The 8,719-nt window shown below is 38.3% G+C and overlaps 1 long non-coding RNA gene across 1 annotated transcript; it reads left to right on the top strand.

The window, feature by feature from the left end:
• Positions 1-7,316: 7,316 nt before the first annotated feature.
• LOC122147585 lies at positions 7,317-8,329 on the top strand. The gene is made up of 2 exons (XR_006161682.1): positions 7,317-7,798; positions 8,042-8,329. It is a non-coding gene; the product is annotated as an uncharacterized LOC122147585 (long non-coding RNA).
• The last annotated feature ends 390 nt before the right edge of the window (positions 8,330-8,719 follow it).

Raw genomic sequence — 8,719 nt, forward strand, 5'->3', positions numbered from 1 at the left:
ACAGCCGTGGTTTGCGGATCTGGTCAGTCTGGTAGCGGGCTCTCCATGGTAGATTCCCCTCAGACAGGACTTACTATCGCAAGCATGAGGGATGATTTGGCACCCAAGGCCAGATCTGTGGATACTGTGGTCGTGGCCTCTGAGCGGAGTGAGTTAATATGTCCCGGTCTTTCTGCTGAAACCTCCAAGACTATAATAAATTCCAGAGCAGCATCTACGAGACGCTTGTATGCTTTCAAATGGAAGCTGTTTACGACCTGGTGTGGATTTCGTAATATGGATCCGGTTTACTGCCCAGTGGCTTCAGTACTGGAGTTCCTTCAAGACCGTTTCTCTGATGGAGTAACGCCAGCAACTCTGAAAGTTTACGTGGCAGCCATTTCAGCTAACCACGTATATATAGATGGTGCTTCAGTGGGCCGTCATCCACTGGTCTCTCGCTTTTTACAAGGTGCGCGATGGCTGAGGCCTTTCCGCCCTGTGCGAGTTCCTTCATGGGATTTATCTATTGTGCTGCAAGGTCTATCAGGACATCCGTTTGAGCCCTTGGAAACCATACCGGATAAAATCCTGACCTTGAAGACAGTTCTTCTTATGGCTTTATCCTCCCTCAAGAGAGTTGGGGATTTACAGACTCTTTCTGTTTCGCCTTCATGCATGGACTTTGCACCGGGCTCTGTGAAGGTATTGCTGCGACCGAGGCCTAATTATGTCCCTAAGGTCGCTTCGAACCCCTTTCATTTTCAGCAAGTGGTCTTGGAGGCTTTACCCCCTGCTGAGACAGGATCAGGAGATCTGAGTCTTTGCCCTGTCTGAGCGCTCAAGACTTATGTCGATCGAACAGCCCCATGGCGTGAGTCCGACCAGCTGTTTGTCTGTTTTGGACACAAAAATAGAGGCCATGCTGTCACGAAGCAACGCATGTCCCATTGGTTGGTGGAGGCAATATCTTTAGCCTATGAGGCGCGCGGTCTCGCTTCGCCTCTAGGAGTTAGAGCTCATTCCACTAGAGCAGTTGCTTCTTCTCAGGCTGTCCTCAGTGGATCTTCTATGACTGATATCTGTGCTGCGGCAGGAATGTCCTCACCGAACACCTTTATCAAGTTTTACAGTCTGGATGTGAGGACGGCTCCTGGCTCCCGGGTTCTTGAGCAGATGCTTTCCTTGGATCTCAGCTATCTCAGGTACGTCAGGCGTTATGGTATAGGGTTCCCATACGGTGATGTCACCGCAGCATCGAAGTGACCTATGAAAGGGAACATCTCGGTTACATATGTAACCACGGTTCCCTGAATAGGGAACGAGATGCTGCAGTCCCGGCCGTTCCATACCTGATAGCATTCTTCTCTTCAGTTCATGAAATCTGAGCGAAATAGAGCGCGGCACTCGGGTATACAATGCGTACGCATGCGTAGGGCGGTGCCAAGCGCTATTTGGCCAATAGGATTGGCGAGATGGTATAGGGCCTTCAGACATTCGTCACACCGAGAGGTGTTCCCATACGGTGACGTCACCGCAGCATCTCGTTCCCTATTCAGGGAACCGTGGTTACATACGTAACCGAGATGTACCTATTCAGGGAACCGTGGTTACATACGTGACGGAGCTTACGTTCTTAACACAGTAGCGCCACTTTACGGCTTTTAAGGGGTAATTTGCTTGTATTACACACGATACGTCATACTTTATGTAAGCAGTTTATAAACATCAATCTTGTGTAATTTAGTTGTAGGCCTACAGTTATTTGTTTTATTGTATTATGCAAGTTATTTCATGTTTGTGATATTAAAAATAATGTTTGAAACTTCTGGGCATTTTATAAGAAATATACTTTAATCACAAGATTCAAAATAAATGTTTACTCCAAAGTCAAGAACATGTGCATCGTACATTTTTCTGTATGAAAACTAAAACATTTCAGTAAAATACACAAACAGCAGCATCATTTTAAAAGTAATAATCAAAATGTACACAATAATTAAATTGAAGTTTATAAATTGAACAATTCACTATTAAGCCCATTTTATCATGACAATCCTGCATTAAAAAAAAACAAAACAAAATGAACAATTCACTCTTGGGCACATTTTATGCAAATCCTACAAAAATAACTCCCCTGAAAACAAGATGAAATATGAAGGGCATTCTGGAAGCTTCTGTTTGTTCCAGGAGAGATTGTTGAGGGTCTTTATTATAAGGAAAAGAGGCTCTTCCACTGGTCCCAGAGCAGATGTCTGTTGTAATGGAGCCATTTCACAACTTCTGTATTATGATGTTAAGAGGCTCTTCCACTGGTCCCAGAGCAGATGTCTGTTGTAATGGAGCCATTTATATATTAATATTAACATTAGGGGTGACGAGATCCGATGTGTCTCAAAAGATCTGACTGGTATCCAACGATATCCAAAATCCACGGAATTTGTCGAATTTTGAATTAACTAACGAAAAGTAGGTCATTGCACTTAAATCAAATCACGGACTAGTATCTGTAAATATAAAGCCGCAACAGTCGTTTCAAATATGAATCCTGCATGTTTAGCCTGTCTAGCCTGTCTCTGTTAATGAATGGCGCAGAAGCGCGGTTTACACTGAAGCGCGTGTGACGCTCGCGGTGCGCGACTTCCTTTTTCACACACACACTGAAGCGCGCATTACTCTCACGGTAGCGACTTAACTGCTCTGAGAGTCACTTCATGAGCATTTGAATCACAACTCTTTATTCTTTGCCAATAATATAACCTCTATAATATTCTAAAACAATATCAATCCCCATAGGATGTTGTTGTCACTGAAAACTAAATGTCATAGGGTGTTAATGCTATTACTGTTGTATCCTTCAATTCACTGAGCAGATGAGATGGATATTCGAAGATATTTTAGCAGAGAGAAAGAGAAGCAGCCGCAGGAGGTTGGCAGCCCAGTTGATTCTGAGGGAGCCGGTGTGATTGAGGTCAGTAATGTATATGTCTAAGGATTGCTTTGTTTTCTTCTAACAATAAGCATTTGTTGGCAGGTCTAGGCACTATGCATAGCCTGAACTAAATTATTTCATTATATTTATTATATATGCTAGCTATATTCTAACTAGGGCTGAGACGATTATAATCGTGATTAATTGCATCCAAAAAAAAGTTTGTATTTACATAATAAATGTGTGTGTACTCTCACTGTGTATAATTATATTTTTTATATATATATATATATATATATATATATATATATATATATATATATATATATATATATATATATATATATATAAATTTCATATATTTTAGATTCATTGCACACCAACTGAAATATTTCAGGTCTTTTGTTTTAATACTGATGATTTTGGCATACAGCTCATGAAAACCCAAAATTCTCAAAAAATTAGCCATATTTCATCCGACCAATAAAAGAAAAGTGTTTTTAATACAAAAAAGGTCAACCTTCAAATAATTATGTTCAGTTATGCACTCAATACTTGGTCGGGAATCCTTTTGCAGAAATGACTGCTTCAATGCGGCGTGGCATGGAGGCAATCAGCCTGTGGCACTGCTGAGGTGTTATGGAGGCCCAGGATGCTTCGATAGCGGCCTTAAGCTCATCCAGAGTGTTGGGTCTTGCGTCTCTCAACTTTCTCTTCACAATATCCCACAGATTCTCTATGGGGTTCAGGTCAGGAGAGTTGGCAGGCCAATTGAGCACAGTAATACCATGGTCAGTAAACCATTTACCAGTGGTTTTGGCACTGTGAGCAGGTGCCAGGTCGTGCTGAAAAACGAAATCTTCATCTCCATAAAGCTTTTCAGCAGGTGGAAGCATGAAGTGCTCCAAAATCTCCTGATAGCTAGCTGCATTGACCCTGCCCTTGATAAAACACACTGGACCAACACCAGCAGCTGACATGGCACCCCAGACCATCACTGACTGTGGGTACTTGACACTGGACTTCAGGCAATTCCTTCTCCCCAGTCTTCCTCCAGACTCTGGCACCTTGATTTCCGAATGACATGCAAAATTTGCTTTCATCCGAAAAAAAAAGTACTTTAAACCACTGAGCAACAGTCCAGTGCTGCTTCTCTGTAGCCCAAGTCAGGCGCTTCTGCCACTGTTTCTGGTTCAAAAGCACACGCCTGTGCACGGTGGCTCTGGATGTTTCTACTCCAGACTCAGTCCACTGCTTCCGCAGGTCCCCCAAGGTCTGGAATCGGTCCTTCTCCCCACTCTTCCTCCGGGTACGGTCACCTCTTCTCATTGTGCAGCGTTTTTTGCCACACTTTTTCCTTCCCACAGGCTTCCCACTGATGTGCCTTGATACAGCACTCTGGGAACAGCCTATTCGTTCAGAAATTTCTTTCTGTGTCTTACCCTCTCGCTTGAGGGTGTCAATGATGGCCTTCTGGACAGCAGTCAGGTCGGCAGTCTTACCCATGATTGCGGTTTTGAGTAATGAACCAGGCTGGGAGTTTTTAAAAGCCTCAGGAATCTTTTGCAGGTGTTTAGAGTTGATTCAGATGATTAGGTTAATAGCTTGTTTAGAGAACCTTTTCATGATATGCTAATTTTTTGAGATAGGAATTTTGGGTTTTCATGAGCTGTATGACAAAATCATCAGTATTAAAACAATAAAAGACCTGAAATATTTCAGTTGGTGTGCAATGAATCTAAAATATATGCAAGTTTAATTTTTTATCATTACATTATGGAAAATAATGACCTTTTATCACAATATGCTAATTTTTTGAGAAGGACCTGTATGTATGTATGTATGTATGTGTGTGTGTGTATATATATATATATATATATATATATATATATAATATACACACACACACACACACACATATGCTTGTATGTGCGTGCAAAGATTTTGCAAACGCAAGTTACAAATACCCTGGGGGCTAAGCCCCTCCTGTCTTCCAATCCTGGTGATGTCTCTGTGTAAAGGTATTCACGTAAACCCGTCAAAATAAAAGTCTGGTTAAAAATAACGACAATGCACCTATTACAGACTGTAGTATTGAATAATCTGTTATACTACTACTACTAAAATGAAACGAACATTATTTTTTAAGTAATAATCACACAACATTTCTTCCATGTTTTAATTGTAATAGTTAATCCCCTTTGTTTGCCAAAAAAAAAATTTGCTTAATTTTCAATAATTCAACGATAAATGATGAAATTAATGTTTTATGCCTTCATTTGATAACCAGAAAAATGTAAAGGGAAAAAAATTCATAAGGCTCCTTTAAGAAAAAAATTTATTTAATAAATTAAGTTGTTTTATGCATTCAAATAGTTAGACACGCTAAAACACATAATTTGGTAACAATAAAAAAATCTAAATAATATGGCGAGGAAAAAATAAAACATTTCATAGGGTCCTAAACATGTAATTTTTGTTAAACTTTTAATAAATTGATGTGAAAATGTAAAAGTTTCATGATTTCAATTAATAAGACATGCTTTTTAATACAATTTTATTTAACTATTAAAAAGGAGTTGAGAAATTAAAACGGAAAAAAAACTTTATTAAAGTGGAAATGTTTACTAAATAATAACTTGACTGACTGCTACTTTAAAGGGATATTTGTTGTTTATTTATTTTTATGTATAATATATAATTTTGTGCAATTACTTGCATGTCAGTTGATTTTGTGGTAAAAACCTTTTGTACTGTTTACATGTTATTTATACCTGCATAAAAATTTATTAAAATAGATGTTTAATTTCATAAAGTACAATTTGATTTCAAAATGCACCTACATTTATTTTTGCATTGTGTTTTTCAGTTGAAATAAAAGACTATTCTTCCCTATATATTTCATCATTAAGGATTTCTTTAAAAAAAAAGCCTAAAAGTCTCATCTCGTCTCGTTCTCGTGAACCCAGTCTCGTGTCTCTTCCCGTCTCGGGGGAATAAAACTAGATAGATAGATTTGAGACATACCTCACAAGCATAGCCTGTTATCCACTTGCAAGGGCCTCTTGTAGGGTTACTGCACTGTAATATACATGTATCTAAGTTAATTTCAAACTGGTTAGAAGTAGTGAAAATGTAATGGTGGGCTAAAGGAAATGTCCAGTACCTTTCAGAGAAAACTCCAAAGTTCTCCAGAAGAATAAGAGTCCACCATCTCCGTATGATTGGAATGTCACACTGGAAAAAACATACATAGAGAAATCTTTAAATATCAACTGTTACAACATCATAAAGGTCAATTACTTTAACTGATAACTTCTTACAGATGTCAAATCAAAGGGTGCTCCCAAGACAAGATGTACTGGAAAACAACAAAAAAATAAGAATATTCTCCCTGTAAATAGCACAAAAAAAAATAAATAAAAAAAAACTTGTTCCTTATTTAACAACTAAAATAATCACACCAATAATTGGTCACAAAAATGTATAGCCTAAAATAAATAAATAAGTACACAGGTAAACTATTATGCAATAATATATTGCAAGTATTGCAAATTAAACAAACAACTCAATATAGTCATACCTCCACAGACAACTGCCTTGTTGAAGTGGATTTGAAGATGACTTTGGTCATTTAAATTGAGCAGTTTGGCTCTTAAACATGCTGGTCAAGCAGAAGATTGCTGTTTGGCTCTTAAACATGCTGGTCAAGCAGAAGATTGCTGGGAAGGAGATGTTTCTCTGTGTGAGATCATGAACAGTGGATCATTCTGTGATTACAGTGAAGAGATGATCAAATAACTAAACTATAAGGTAATATATTAACACACAAACAATGCATATAAACAGAGGAAATGAAAGCAAACTATTTATTTTTATGAATAATAAAAATCTCAAACTTCACCGCAAGGCCCTTTTTCAGCATGCATCTGAAAATTAATCAAAACATCCACAGGAAAAAAGTTATATACTACAAAGTATGACAACAAATTCAAGCTTCAGTATAAGGTACTAAAGCCAAGCACATATTAAAAGTACAGTACTTAGCAGATAAATTCTTAACGTAATATATACACTAATTATTAAACATATGATAGAAAAAAAAATTACAGACTACTCACCGTGCTCTCTCATTGTCAATAACTCCACCCCTCATTTCCGATTCTGTGGCTGCGGTTCTGAAACTGCTGGTGCTGCGGGTCTGCAGCTGGATATGTCCCAGAGAGTGCTATGAAGCGCGTTCAGGATACATATAAGCGTATAAGAAGTGAAGGTGAATCGCCTGAGCACGCAATTAAGCGAAGTGAAGGTGAATCGCCTGAGCACGCAATTAAGCGAAGCACTTTTATTATTGTTATTGTTTTTATTGCAATCACAGCAAGCTAAGGCAAACTCACCGCTTCAAAGCAGTTTCAGGAAACAGGAAAATAACTATGTCAATGTTCCTAAGTTAATTATTAAATGTCATTATGATGTGGTTATACAGCTCAAATCAGTTCAGGTTTTGTTCTTATCTGACAGTGTCAGTGCAGTTAGTTTGATCATATTTTCTGGCAGCTCTGTTCTGGCGTAATTAAACAAACAATGTGACGTGATTCCAGTCTGCATCATGAGTGTGTTTTTATTATTCTGAATCTTATATACACCTCCTTGACTGAAAACTGAAATGCACCAGAGAGAAATTAAGTTCATTGCTGAGTTGTAGTCTTTCCGGGCAGCATTCAGGCTTGACTGTTTGCATGATGATCTTGCTATTTGCGATGTGGTCCTCGCTGCTCTTGACATAACAGATGATAAATAACTCTTGTGTTGTTTAATCACAGCAACAATGGCTTCACCGAGAGGCCACCATCGGCGCAGAAGCATGGAGGAACCGGTTAACATGGCGTAAGAGATTGTTGATTTTTTTTTTTTAATACGTTGTTATGTTTATGTTTGGGTTTTCACTTGATGCAGAGGATTAATACAAACTTGTGAAGTTATTTATAACTATATATGTAAGTTATATATAGTATTCTGTATATACATAGAGTATCAAACTAAAGAAACAGTTAATATACACGTTGACTATACATAAATATTTGTATTGCAGAATGTACATGCCCTGATGTTTCTTTTGTTCCCCTTTAGATCTGATGTTATTCATCTCAAAGAGGAATTGACTAGACTTCAAAAGAACAATTTTCCAGAATGCATCAAACATATAGAGAAAATCAGTGATCTCATCGATGAGTTTGACAATGGTTACAGACTTACTATTTATGTCCTCAAAGGAGCAGTAATAACTGGAGGAATCACGATGGTGTTGTTTGCTTTATCATTTTTTGTCACTGATGAAGAGGTTTCTGAATTTTTTTATGCAGCAGGGGCAGCTACAGCTGTAGTTGCTGTATTAAGTGTTGCTTTTGGGCTAAACAGTGAAGAGGAACTTAAGGGATTTCAGGATACAATTAACCCTATTATTGACATGCTGGAAAGAATCTGTCAACGTACTGAGGAAATATTGAGAGACCCTTCACTATCAGACCACAAAACCCAGGCATTGAGTGAACATTTTGCCTACTGCTATGAAAAAAGGCTCTTTCAGGAGCATGACAGTAGTAAAGTGGGTGACCGGCTGTCTAAAATTGTGCATTTGTCTGGAAAGCTTTCAGAAATGATCGCCAAGGTTAGTTCTGTACCTGATATCCTCAAAGAGATTATCGAAGACGACAAGAGGCAACATGACAAACCTGCAAAACCCACACGCGAGCAAATAAATAAAAGAGAGTTCAAGGAGAAGGCAGAGAAATTCATTAATGATATGCA

Source organism: Cyprinus carpio, chromosome A14 (assembly GCF_018340385.1).
Source record: "Cyprinus carpio isolate SPL01 chromosome A14, ASM1834038v1, whole genome shotgun sequence".
In the NCBI taxonomy this organism is placed as follows: domain Eukaryota; kingdom Metazoa; phylum Chordata; class Actinopteri; order Cypriniformes; family Cyprinidae; genus Cyprinus; species Cyprinus carpio.